This window comes from Xylocopa sonorina, chromosome 2 (assembly GCF_050948175.1).
Source record: "Xylocopa sonorina isolate GNS202 chromosome 2, iyXylSono1_principal, whole genome shotgun sequence".
In the NCBI taxonomy this organism is placed as follows: Eukaryota; Metazoa; Arthropoda; class Insecta; order Hymenoptera; family Apidae; genus Xylocopa; species Xylocopa sonorina.
Window position 1 is genome coordinate 14,565,013 of NC_135194.1, and position 14,139 is coordinate 14,579,151.

A 14,139-nucleotide genomic window follows, 5' to 3' on the forward strand; every position below is an offset into this window, starting at 1 on the left:
AAATTCACTCGATCGCGGGTAAGATTACGATGGACGAACCACCGCAGGGCAGGTGAGTCAACGGTTGTTTGATTTTAGTTTACATGGGAAACCAGTGAAAGCGCAGGGGAAACGGGTGGCTTGGGAATTACGTATCGTTTCGAGCGGTGATAACGTGCACCGAGTGGTAGACCAGAAACCAGTTCTTTCGTTCCGACACGTCGCTAACGCGCACAGGCTGGCTAGGAGAGCCGTGTAAAAGGTCAACGGTTCGACCCAGTCTCGGTAGGCAGTAACATTTAACAAGGTTACGAAAGCGAAACTGTGCCCTCGCGGATCAGCCGGCGCGTAAGCAGCCCGCTCGATTCGACCCGCGAGAGGAGAGAGCGTACCTGGATTTGTTAATTAAATTGGAGAGCCAGATTCATCTTGTGCGTGTGTAACAGCCGGCTGGTGGCTGCGCTCGCGCGGAACAAAGAGGCTGCCCCGCGAGAAGGCTCGAGCCGGTAGCCCTGATCCCAGATTATAAGCGAGGCGTTAAAGTCACTTTGCAGAACCGGTCTTGCACGCGGTAGCCAGGCCTTTGCGTAGAGGAGAATGCAATCAAATTACCAGCCGATTGTGCGCGACGAAACGGGGCGAAGAGGCAGTTTCGTCGGATTTTCCGATCGACCCAGCCTGAATCTGCTCGCGACTGACACGTGATTATTTCCACGAACCGTTTCGGCTGATACGATAGAAGTTTCGTGAAGAAAAATCGAATCTCGCGTCCAATTTATCACGGCTCGGTGAACAGTCAATCAAAGTTGTATCAGCCTCGGTTGTTTACATTGCGCGAGGCGTTTTCATGGAACCGATCGTCACGCATTTTCAACCGGCTTATCGACCGGCTTTTTCTCCGCGCTCCTTTATCTCTTTACACGCTTTCTGCGTACAACACCCCGCCGCGAGAAGAGGCTCAAAGTTCGACCTTCAACTTGCCGTCGATTCGAGACGCTACTTTCGAAGATCGTTTCCATATTACGCGCGCTCGCGATCGCGCGCGACTCTCAGCCGCGTGCTGGTCGTTCAACCTTTTTCTCTCGCGCGTCGATGCGTAATGAAAGTGGTTATTTATCGCTAATTAAACGTGGGGCAACCTTCTGTAACAGTGTAACATTGCGCAAACCGTCGTTGTCCGGCTGCCTCGTTAGACGTATCGATCATCCACGAAAGTGGACTTATGAAATCACGTATGCAGCGCGATTTCATGCTCGACGTATCGGTGAATCATCGTTATCCCGGTTGAATCATCATTAGGATTTCTTCCAAGCGAGTGGTCGCCGTTTAGTGGAAAGGGCGGCGCAGAGCGTAAATGGTACGATGCTTTCCCGGGGGTTTCTTCCAGCTCGGATAAATATACCTGCTCCTCTCATCGATCTTTCTCGAGCCAAGGCTGATTTAAGGATAACGGTTCTCCTTGCAGCTGAGAGGCTGGCTTTAAAAAATCCTCGCCAACATGGGAGTGTTAAAAAAAGATGCAAATCGAAGGCGTGGAATCGTAGTAATTAACCTTCCGAGAAATCGTTCGATACGATAAAAAGCAATAACAAGAAACTGTTCTTGTACTTCGTACTTGATAAACGCTCACTTTATCGGAAACTTCTCAGGCGTTGGTAATTTTCGAATAATTCCAGGTGTAACCGGTGGACGAGCGTGCGTTTCAAGAATCATGGACGCGATCCGTGCGTAGAGAACGATGGAATCGTCTAACAATTCCAAAGGCGAGGGGTTTTTTTTTTTTTTCCTTTCAACGGTCACGTAGCCCAGAAGAAACGTGCCCCTCCCTTCGAATCGGCTATCCAGGTTAATTTCCACTCCAACCGTCTCGGAAAATTCCATGGACCTTTCGAAAACAGGGGACAGGGGACGACAGACCTTTTCTCAGGAAGGGACCCTCCTTTCTCAGCGCGTCTACGCCCTCCGCACCCTCGATCGGGGACCTTGAACGCAGGTAGCTCAGAGGTCGATCGAGAACTTTCGAAACGGAAACGAATGGGACCACTTAAGTCGACCACTCACGACGAACGATCTTGTCAACGGTGACAAATATCGGCGATATTGTTAATTATAACCGATCGGCATTGAAAGATTATTGTTATTGCCAGATTAGATCGATAAAATTCTTGATCCCCTATTGATCGTCCGTGTGGCATCGTAAAAAGAAAAAATGCAATGTAATGCCTCTAGAAAGTGTACGCCTATCGCGAGCGGCTCGTATCGTCGCGGAGATTATATAATTGAAAAAATACCGCGCGATGCAAACGTGCGAACTCTCAAATCCGAGATAACGTCTTCTATTTATACGTATCGGTGCAATTTCGCGATGTCGCGAAAGAAATCCTCGATAACGTTAACGGAAAAGAGAAAAGGGAGGAAACAAATTCGTAGTCGTCGCGATGCGGGCGGTTAACGAACATTTAAAATTCCCTCGCAAGCTTGGTTGGAAACTTTTAAGAACTCGAGAATTATCGCCGATAGCGAAAGAACCGGCTAAAACCTCCGACGATTTCTCGAGCGGAGATAAAATTCCTGACTGAAAGTGATTCACCGGTTTTATCGGTGCATTAATGATGCAACGCGGCCAGACACAGTTCTTCACCCCGTTTCCCTGACGAAACCCTTTCCGCGTGTTGCGCAACGTGGCCGAGAAAACTGAAAGGGAACACCTTAGCGTCTTGATAAGCGATCACGAGAGAGAAACCTGCACCTTCGAGCCTGGTCGTTCACGCCTTCACGGGACGTTTCGTCGCGCGTTGTTCCATCGGGTTGATGCAAACATTATCGCACCCGTCACGCTCCCTGGTTCTGTTCATATAATTTAATCATTTTTTTAACCAGCCACGGGGGCTACAATTAAACCGCGCGGCCGTAACGCGTCCAGGTAGCACGTTCGTTTGACGCGTTTTCATTAGTCGGATCGTTAATTAAAAGCACGGGCGTTTTACGTGGCACAGCGACGGAGAGAAATAAGGTAGACAGACGGCGCATAAGTTTGTCGCATCGAAAGGCTGACAGCTGTCGCAGAGGGTTGAACGATTTTCAGACGAAAGGGTGTGTTCGTTCGCGCAACGTTCGCGGGTGAAACGCGAACGAACGCACGCCGCTCGATGGGATACTTGCGTAAGAAACGGGTAACGGAAAAAGAAACAAAAGTGGCGAAACGATGTTGGAGAGAAGGGAGAGATTTGGTAAACAAGGTAATTCGAAGACGATGAATTATTTAAAGGAAGCACGATACGAAAATAGACGCGTGCGATCCACGAGTCGATTATCCGCTGGAAACTTTTCCACTGGCGTGACCACTGGTCGGACGAGGCAACCAGAGAGCAGGGGAGAAAAATGTATTCCGTTCCCGGTGTTCTGTTGTAATTAGCCACGGTCCCCATTTTCTCCCTCCCTGCTTCTACGGACGGTAACAACGGCAGAATTGCACGAAATCCAGCCTGAGGACGACGATCCACTCGATCGCTTAACTCGAAATTATCTTCCACGTTCTCCACCACCAGCCCCCTCTATCCCATTGTACACACGTATTGCGTGACCGTAGAAATAGCAGAGGAGATAAATCCGTGTACGCCTCGTATTTTGTTTGCAGAAGCCGCGCCGTTAAATCTTCCCGTTTCCGGTTTACGCAACTCGTGCGAGAAAAACAGCGAGTAACACCGAACGGCTTATTAAACGTCGCCGCGGTTGATAGAGATCGAGAGCTGGAATCGACGATGGAAACGTTTTTTTTTTCAATCGCGAGACGCGTAAAAAGCGAGAGCATTCTTTTATACCAGGCCCGTTTGGTCGTAATGGCCATTAAACGGGCCATTAAATTCGCGGGCAGGCCCTCGCGGATCCCCCGGAACGTGTTCCCGTCGCTTTTTAAAAGTCCCGCGCCTCTGGTATGCACGTATTTATACCGTCGTTCGGGAATTCGAGCAAGAATGTGCCGAAAACACTTGCCGGCTACCATCTGTTGTTTGTCGTTCGTTGCCAACCTCTCGTGCATCACGTCGAACGTTACTCAGCCGCTCGACAAGGATTTTACGTAAACGTTATGTCAGCTTTTACGCGCGTGACACCTTTCGAACGGGATCGGATCGGCGGTTTACTCGATATTCCCCTCGCGCCTACGACAGAGCTGCGATTTTATGCAGATTTTATGCCTTGCGCGCGATTAATCGTTTATAGGGAAGCGTACGCGGAAGAGTGTCAATTTCTGGGAAACGAATTTCGAAAGGAGAGACGCGTCGACGCGGTTCGCGAACGGAAGCAGTAATATTCCGAACGATGAGTACTAGTCGGTGATTTTCCGTCCACTTCCGTGGGTCGTGGTTATTTTCGAGCGGTTGACTTGGGCGAGAAGAGACCGCGTTGACAGTCGAAATGGCTCGATTAACGGAGCGGATCGTCTCTCATCGACGAAATCGCTGATCCCAAAAATTCTCTGCTTCGTGAGAGGACGCGAGTTGGAAGGAGCGATGAATGGGCAAGATAAATGATAAAGTTATCTTCGTATGGTTGGGATAATGGGCATAGAAAAGTAGGGATATGTATTCTAACCAATGTTTTGCAAACGAAATCTATTTCTGGGCCACATAAATCGAAACTCGCTCGTCTGTAAAATTCTACGATACAATTCGTTCCTCGTGTTTCACGAACCGACAATCTCGAGTGTGTCTCGCGTAACAGTCGATTAATCGAGTCATTTAGACGTGGAATAAAACCGGAAGGAGATACCGCGAGAAAGGTGGGGGTGTTTCGCGAAACGACGGAGGAAAGGGGACGGGAAATCCGCAAAATCGCATCGAGATAGCCGACAAAAGGCAGAGAACAAGGTAACGAACGGAAGTGACGCGGTTTAGCGCGAAACTGGCCGAGCGATAACTGAAACGATCGGCTCGTAAATCAGCAGGATGACAGCAGGAGGGTAGGGAAAGGGGGAGAAAGGGGGTGTCGCGATCGTTTATTGGCAGCGTGGCATCAAGATCGTCCTGGCAGGCGCGGCTACTCCCGTATTCGTGCTATGCACGCCGGTGCACCGCATTGTGTACACGTTGCACATGCATCCGCGGATGTATGCACATGCATTTAGGTTGGTGCCGGTGGCTCTGCCCGCGCGTATGCACGCCGCTGCAAAATTAGCTCCGTGTTTCAGCGTTTCGTTCTTGTTACCAGGCGGAAACTGCTGAATCTGTCCCTCGCGAGGGTTCCTTCCTTCCGCCTCGATTTATGCCCCCGTGTTTCTTCTCGCCAGCGCACCACCTACAGCTGCACGAGGAATTCTCCGCGGAGCTCTCGAAATTTCCACGAATAACACGAAATTCGTCGCTGGTGCGCAGAGCTTCGAACGCGTCGCCGCCCCGAGCAGCGTTGGTCGAAGGAGCACCCCTTAGAGCGCGCGATGCACCCTTGGTGCGCACGCTTTGGACACGGAAGCCTCGACGATCGCCGCAATTACACCGGCAGATAAGATTACGTAAAACTGCGAGTTTGGCTGGCTCTCTAGAATGACCTCCGAGCCCGCGGAGCTGCCAGAGGAGGAAGAAATAGACGCGCGAGGGAAAAAGAAAAAGGAGCGGCGGCTGGTTAGAGGGAGAGAAACCGGCTCGCAGAGGGAGACGGGCGAGGTTGCCGAAGAGAGAAGATGGGAAAACGGGTCGGAGCGAACGGGAAGGAGAGCCAGAAAGAGAGAGGAGGCGAAGACGGAGAAAGAGAGGAATCCGTATGACTGCTGGCACCAAGCAGTCTGCTCCGCTCACCTCGCTATTCCCGCGAGCAATGCCAGACCGAGATTGCTGCCTCGGTACTTGACTCGCGCTCACGAGCTTACACGACCACGTACGAAACCAGCTCCAACACCGACCACGACCAGTTGCCACGCGGAGGGGAAACACGTCCGCTCGTCCACCACTCGACACAGAAATATTCGTCTCCCCTTCCTGGAGCACGTGTTCGCGAGCACCCAAGCCTCTCGTTCCCGCCGGATGGAAGGGTCGCTGCTGCTTTGGTCCCTTTAAACACGCGCCCGCCGGGGGTGCCGCTCGAGGCCACTTCTCGCAGATACAGGGTGATTTCGTGGAGAAGCTCGGCGGCGAATTTATCCGCTGTCAAAACGAGGGAACGAAAAACCGCGGACGGAAGGTTAATCTTAGAAACGTGACGCAAACTTTTGGGTAATTCTGGGAACGATTAGCAACCATCGGTTGTTCTTGCATAGGGGAAGCTTAAAATAAGCATCGCGACTGTAACGGTTACTTCATTCGCGACGCTTTTTGATACCTGACCTTTCCCTCCTCCGGCTGGTTACACAGCCTAGAACCATCAACGACGAGAGCATTAGCTTGCCAACTATTATCGAGCAAGCGTATAATAATTGTAACACCCAGGGTCCGTTATCTGGAGCGGAGCGGAATTTGACAGGAGTGGCGCGATGGGAAATTCATATTCCTCGAAGGAACCGTGCGAACAATGCGCTAGACGCGTCCAATAAGACGGGGCGAATATTTCGCGAGCAGCTCCCGACAAAGGGGTTGAAATGCAAACGGTTCAGACGATCAGACGGCCGGGACGGATCAGGGGGTGCATCGACGCTGGCTCCTGCCGCGATCCTCCCTGAATATTCCGGGCTGGGAAATAAATCGGATGAAACGTCGGTGGAAATCGATCGTCGAAGGACTCCGTGAAAACGACGGGGCGAAACGCGAGGACGGGGGTGGTGGTGGAAAGCGAAGCGGCGAACGGAGAAAGGTCGAATGGAGCGTACAAGATGCGGCTCGGTTCTAAATTTGGCCGGATCACGAGAGAACCGTGGTGGATCACGAGTCGGAAAGAGTACTGCCAGCTAGAAGAAGGGAAAAAGGCGAGTGTAGAGGGGCAAGGTGCACAGGGAACAGACCGTTCATTGTTTGCGATGGACCGCCTGTATATACCGTCTCGTTCTAATTTCCTTCCTGTTTACGTTCCACCGCTGCTACTGTGTGGCCCACTCTTCCTTGCTGCCAGCTAAACGTATTTTCGACCGTTTTGCCTGTTCCACTCGTCAATGTCCGAAAATAGGAGTCCTGTTTGCGAGCCGTTGCAAACCGACGCCGCTCCCCTTAGCCGCGACGTCCGATTTCCAATTTTCGCCCGCTCGAAACAGGAGAGATCGTCCCGCGAAACTTTCCACAGCTATCGTGACTCACGCGCGTTCGCGAGATAGCTCTGACGTCGCGATAAAATTGCAAGGTCCCGATAAGCGTAACGATGCGACCTCGCGTCGGACGAAAGGGAAATTTTTTCACGCAATCATCGCCGGATCGACTTGGAGTTCCGTCGATCCCTGTTCGAACGAAGTCCAGCGAGGTACGCGCGGACACGGGACGATTCGAGAAGCGCAGGTGTCGCCGGAAGTTGTTTCACCAGCGAGCGGAAACGTAACTTGGGACGCGGCCTTTGTCACGGGTCCGAGGGAACTATGCGCACAGCAGAGTCTCGATCGATCGCACGTACAAATTACCCGTGCGATCGAATAGACTTTGGCTGAGGATGATTACGCTAGTTAATTGAGCGATAAAGTGCGATAAGACGCTTCGAAAATAGACTAAAGTTATTTTGATAGATTCCGCGATATAATATCAGCGTCGATATCGATGAGGAGGCTCGTTGACACCCGTTGATCGTAGAAACGATACGTTTTCCACGATTCGCGCGTGGAACCACCGCAGCGATCCACAGAATTTCCATCAGACCCTCGTTCGTTAAATGTTACCAAGGAGCCGGAGGTCGAAGTTCGTCGCAAATTTGCATGCGGCCGTGATCAGGTTTACCCGGGGCTAAGGTGCTCGGTGTGTACAGGGCTTTAAAGGATCGAGGCGAGCGTGCTGCAAGCTCTTGAATAGATTCAATCGCCGGGAGTGTCTTCTCGGAAGTACTCGGATGCATTTAAATGCCCCCCGGTCAAATAAACAGGCCGCCCGCTGAATACCGATCGCCTACGAATACGATTTTTGCATTCGAACTCGCTGATCTATCCCAGCACGTCCTATGACGTGCGTTCGTTCGTAATTGCCCGTTTAACTAACATTTCTTCCTCTTCCGGGATCAGAGATACGCGACTTTTCTCTTTCGAGCCTTCTTCACCCGCGATTTTCCTCTCGTCTCGCGTTCCATCGCTGTTTTACGATCGTTCCAAGCGCGAGAAGCGAACGCGGTTCGAGCTAGGGGATAAATAGACCTCGAAGTCCCTTCGAGGCTTTCTTCGAACGGATTAAGAGAAGACGCCACGCTCTTACCCCGAATCGATCCGCGTCTACAAACGTTTTCATCCCCAGAAACAGGATCTCTCTCCCATCTCCCATGAATAAGCAATCGCAACGGATTACCTGATCCCAACATTTTTACTCCGGATTCACTTGCCGTCAGCCGTTAGCCTGCCTTAACTCGAGCAAGAGACTCACGGTGACGGTGCGCACCTTAACCTTGGCCGTCCAACAAAGCGGCTAATTTAACCACAAAGCCGTACTGTTTCAAGTTCGCCGTTACCGGTTCTTGCGATCGTTTCAGATTATCCCTCGCGTTCTCGAAAACCGTGTCGCCGCGCGGAGGAACGGTGAAAACGGTCGCATCCGGTGGCCGGCGAAACCGGAAAAAAAAGAAAGACAGAGAGAGAGAGAGAAAAGGAAGAAGAGGAAGCGAGACGGTCACCTTGACGCGGCCGTGAAACGAACGGAGAAGCAGCTGGCGGTGACTAATCGATAATCGCGCGAACCGATCCAACAGCTACTCTAACGACAGGCACGTTGATTGATCGCGATCGCGCAACACCAAGGATAATGTCCCGGGGGCGTAACGCGGGTCTTTGCCAAGGACAACGATCGGCTTTGCCCACCTTTGGACGCGGGATTGCGTCACGACGCTCGTGAGCCGCGCGCCAGCCTGCACGTCGCCCCGGCTCGACGCGAAAAACGCTCGGAAAAATACTCGACGTGCACCATTTTCTCAAAGAAGGAGGGCACCGCGGTTTTGTTCCGCGGTTTCGTCGCGGCGGTTCTTACGCAATCGTTCCCAGCTCTATCTGGAAATTCCTCGATGCACGTGGCACGTGCAAAACTCGCGGAGTCTATTTCCGTTCGACGCCGGGGCGGGGGTTTCTTTGAAGTCGCACCGAGGAGCGAAACCGTGAAACCAGGAATAGAAAGGGGGAGCGCGGACCCGCTCTATTCCCGGTGTGGATCTTCATTTTGCGGAATTTCCGGTGATCTACCGGTATTACCGCTCCGCGCGCGATTGTGTATTTCGAGTCGAGCCCCTTTCGTCCCGTTTCGCGGAACCAAACGTTCCTGAGCGCAACGATTTCTGAATTTCAGAGTGAGCGAACCACGAGTCGGACAAGGGTAGTGGACACAGGTTCAATTCTAAGGGAGGCTAAGCTCGAATCGATGGCCACAGTGGAAAGGGTGAATAGTTTGGGGGGTGGTAAAACGAAAAATAAACCGATCCGTTTGACGTAACGCCACGTGGTGGCAACTCGTTGCGCCATAGACGATGCATCAGGGTGCAACGAGTCGCGTCGTATAAAGGGACGGGTTCGTAGGAACGAAATTTACGAGGGTCGAGGAGAGACATGTGCGCGCGGTGCTTTCTTTCGGAGGAACCGGAGGGCGAGGGTTGAAAAACGTGGGAGTCGACCGTCGACGATTAAAAAAGAACGGCGGGGAAGGAAAAATAACCAGCTGACGGGACAATAAACTGAAACTGCGCGAACACGGTCGCGATCGTTAAGTTCGTGGAAGAACGAATAGGCGCGTTCCACGAAACCGGCTTCTATCCTCATTATTTGCTCGTAACCGCGGCGGTAGCACCGCGTTTACCGCCCAATTAGGAGTGTCCACCTTTCCGATGCAAATGACTCTTTTTGCCGCAATTTTTTCGCGTTCCCCAGAGTGCACGCGCGGGTATTTTCCAGCGATACAAACGCGAGGAAGGAACAACGAATACGAACGGAAAGCCACCGCGGTGGCTACGATGATAAGACGGTGAATTTAGACCAATTATTCTCTGTTTAACGCGACACTTTCAGTGATAACGTCACGATAGAAAAGATAGAAAATGTCAATAAAATGCCACGGACGATAACGTGTAGCTAGGTGAAGTGTCATCGGCGTTCACGATCTCATCGACTGCGATTCATCATGATATCGGCTATCCGCATAAACACGCGGCACAAATAGGTCTCCACGAAACGAGGATACGCTAGAGAAATCGAAAACAAAAATCCAATAAACATTCTGATGAAATTTTGTCGCCGATTTACATGTCACCGTTTAATCAGCATTTCCATTAGATACGGGGGAGAGGGGCGACAGCGATTCTTGCACAATTTCTCTTGTTTTTCGACTTGGCTCGCCTTTAGAACTAGATAAGAACGCCGTGACAACGATTTTCGCCTCTTTCACGATTCCTCCTCCACGGTCACGCATCACCTTCCATAAAAATGCCAAGGTACTCGTTTCACTGCAATCTATGCCCTGAACGAAATTGGAACAGTGAAAATCTAGCTTGACGATAGTCATCTATCTGTCGTTACATTCGTGTAAAGCATTGCATCTTTCCTGTCGACTGCATCGCTGAAAAAATGTATAAAAGCAAATACCCCTGGACCCCGTTGTTTCCCAAGTATCGAACCAACTGGTCGACTCGACTGGAGCAGGCTAAAGTCTGGTAAAACGCAGCTTTCTACCGAAAATCCCGCGTCCGTTTGTTTCCAATAGTTTCCCCAGATCGTTCTTTTCTACAGGAAAATATCGGTGCTGAATTACACCGCGGCTACTCTGATATTCGTGATCTGGTTCTGCGATTGGCGAGCGGTCTGCGAACATATTCCGTACTATGGTGGCAAATACGAGAGAGGAACATCGCGGAAATACGGGATTTAAGAGGATTCACTTGGTCACGTAAACGAGGTTGCACTTCTGCGATGAATATGCACAGGCGTTTAATGAGAATCGTGTGTAATTTCATCAAGAAAATACAATAAACGATTGTACCGCGTTATCAACGTGTGGAGTACGAAATTATCGAACGAATAATCGTGCGGGGGAAAAAAAATATCCGCCCGAACAGGGACTCGAACCCTGGACCCTCAGATTAAAAGTCTGATGCTCTACCGACTGAGCTATCCAGGCGATGAAAGAAGCAACCCTTCTGTGCTCTTATAACCTGTTTTGCGCTGCTTTCGATTGACATTTGGCAACGAGTGGAGGAAAAAAAATTCCGCCCGAACAGGGACTCGAACCCTGGACCCTCAGATTAAAAGTCTGATGCTCTACCGACTGAGCTATCCAGGCGATGGAAACTAAGCTTCTTACTAAACCTCAAATCGCGCATCGGCTCGGATTACCATTTTGCAATTCTCCTCTTCGATAATTAGAAAGCTGTTATTGGTCTCTGCTTGGAACAAAAATTCGTGCGCACGTGGAGCAAAATATATCAATGAATTAACGATCGCTCTCTGTAATCAGAAGTGTGAGTCAATGTTTAAAGTTCCACAGTTCGTAGCGATAAATCGGAAGATCCGTGCCGTTAGAAAATGTTTAAAAACTGTTTAGAGACGACAGAAGAGAGGCGCCATTCTCGTAAGCGTTAATAATAAACCGTGGCGATAATTTTACAATAACCGTTCGCCTGGTCCGATAGCCGAACTCGGCCAAATAAAAAGCTAACAAAAAGTGGCGACAGTGATAATAATAAACTCGAGGCCTCGATGTCATCGATCGAAGCACCCGGGGTTTAACTCGATTTTCCGACGCGTGTACCAACCAACTATCGTTTCATCCGGCGATGATGCCGTAGTGACGTTAGTTAGAATAAAATCGTTATCTCTCATTCCGCGAACCGATAACGAAGAACAAAGTTGAGATTGTGACAGCTGCGGCTGCAGACGTGTCTTTATAGCAAACAGCAAGGTTTCACTACCTCCCCGCCACCGTTACGCCATGATCTCTTACTTAGTAAACGAGAATCGCGCTGAAAATAAGTTCTAGCTACGTAGAAAAATACTTCGAAACGTTCGCGTCAACGGTCTCACGAAGAATGGCCCTTGGCTGTCTCATAGTCGCGAAACACTGGAACCCACCCTTCTTGACGCTGCGGTGCCTTCGAGAAGGGTCAAATTTATGGTACCCTCAAGTATCCTTTGCTATTCTGCCTCTTAACCAGTGACGAAATCCAGACGATCGCCTTGGACGTTTCGTCTTTTCATTCACGAGTACGTAAATGTTTCATTTATTCTCAAAATGCTCCTCTTCCGTTTAGAAAGGAGCGTTCAGGAAGAGGTTGGTCTAGGATCATCGAGTGTCTTCGAGCGAGCTGATTTTTCTTTACCCCAAGTTGCTATTGTAATCGCGAGAAGAACCAACGTGCTATGCTAATCGCGCTATTCACGTTTCACCGCGTGAATCAAGCCGAAACTGAAGAATTCAATCCAAGAAAAGACTCGACAACTGAGAAGCGTAGCCTTGACATCAGCGGCGGTTCGTGTGCTGGTTAGACTAGCGGAGGTCGAGCTCGCGGATTATCGTCAGCTAATTAGCTATCTGCTTAACTTTGGCTGCAACACATTTTTCCACGAATCGACAATTGCCAGCGCTATTTTTCCTCGTCGTTATCCCCCACCAGTCTCGCCCGCGGTACAGACTTAATTATCGGTGATTTCGCGGAGGAAAGTTTACAGCGCGATCCCGGCAAATTAGTTTCTCGTAAAAATATCTTTGACTCATTTCAGCCTCGGCTCGGTTAATTAACGCTGTCCTTGTCCGCGGTGTTTACGTTTTCCGCCAACGTGCAGCTTGAAAAGAATTCGAGCAAACAGCTCGTTGATGACATCGCAAATAATGCTACGGTAATAAAGCTACCCATACATCGAACGATCTTCAACGATCGCCCGCACGTCGAGACGATCAGAGGGCTATAAATATCGCAAAATATAACGCGAATAATTCTCGTTAACCGAGCGATAATGTATATTCTATAGATTTAAGAGGAAGTTCGCCAATGGACGCCATTTTGGTACCCAGAAAATCGTTCTTCCCGGTACAATCTGTTTTACGGTCGCTCTTCGATTGACTTTTTCCGCAACGATGAACCTGTTAGTTGAAAAACCAGCGGTTTTTTCCCCCGACCCAGGTTGTTTTTGCAAGCTTTAACAGCCGGCAGCGCGATGAACTCTTTCACGGGCAGCACCGCAGAAAGAACTTTCGCCCATTGGCGGGTAGCTTTGTAACGGAGGACTGAGCCAGCCAGCCAGGAAACGCGCCACGGTTCACGTGGTGCCCGTCGCTCTTTCGAGCGATTTTCCGGATCCGCGCGAACGATTTCATCGCCGGATCGGATCTGTGTGTACGGAGCATTAGACGATACGTTCGAGCCACCGCGACGATTCAGGGTCGTCGTCCAGCGAGCGCGAGGAGGCTTCTCGAAGCGTACGAACCTCTTGGCGTCGAGCCACTAACTTCCCGATGTGTCAAGTTCTCAATATTAGAAGTTACGCACGCGACCCCACGGGCCACCTTTGTCCCGTTGCGACTACTCTTCTCGGAACCCTCGCTTTCCCTCGCGCTTCGAGAAAGCTCGCGTGCGCCACGCGGTGCCCATTTTTAAAATAGAATTCGGGAGCCGGTTCGAGCGGATTGTCCGTGGCAAAGTTCGATGACTGCGGAACAACAGCGGCTACGCGTCGCGGTCCCCTTTAAACTCCGATCGCTCGAAATCGCTCCCTGCATCCGACGAATCCGCGATCGCTCTCGCGGCTAATCTTGAACGCCGTCTCAACCGGGAATCTTAGCGCACGCATTTCCATCCTTTTGTAACAATGAATTATTCAATGTTAAAACGCTAACATTTTACAAAACTTTTTGTCGCGATCCGCGGCAAAAACATGCGAATAAACAGTTTTTTCCGAGGCGTGGCATTTTTTGTCGAGCCGATAATGAACGGCGTTGGGATAAGGTCATAATTACGAGCTCGCGGATTAAAATTACATGACTCCGGTGGTTATATTTACAATAAGCCTCTGGGAATAGATCCCGATCTTGTTTGCCGATCCGCGATACGCAACGCGCATAACGACAGCGTCGAACGCGCTCGTCG

At 50.5% G+C, this 14,139-nt stretch overlaps 1 protein-coding gene and 2 non-coding genes across 3 annotated transcripts in view; all 3 read right to left on the reverse strand.

Moving 5' to 3' along the window:
• Sesn (Sestrin) overlaps positions 1–14,139 on the reverse strand; it is a 91,981-nt gene that overhangs the window by 35,261 nt on the left and 42,581 nt on the right. The window lies entirely within an intron of this gene.
• Positions 11,105–11,177, reverse strand: Trnak-uuu (transfer RNA lysine (anticodon UUU)). Its single transcript has one exon. It is a non-coding gene; the product is annotated as a tRNA-Lys (tRNA).
• On the reverse strand, positions 11,267–11,339 carry Trnak-uuu (transfer RNA lysine (anticodon UUU)). The gene has a single exon. It is a non-coding gene; the product is annotated as a tRNA-Lys (tRNA).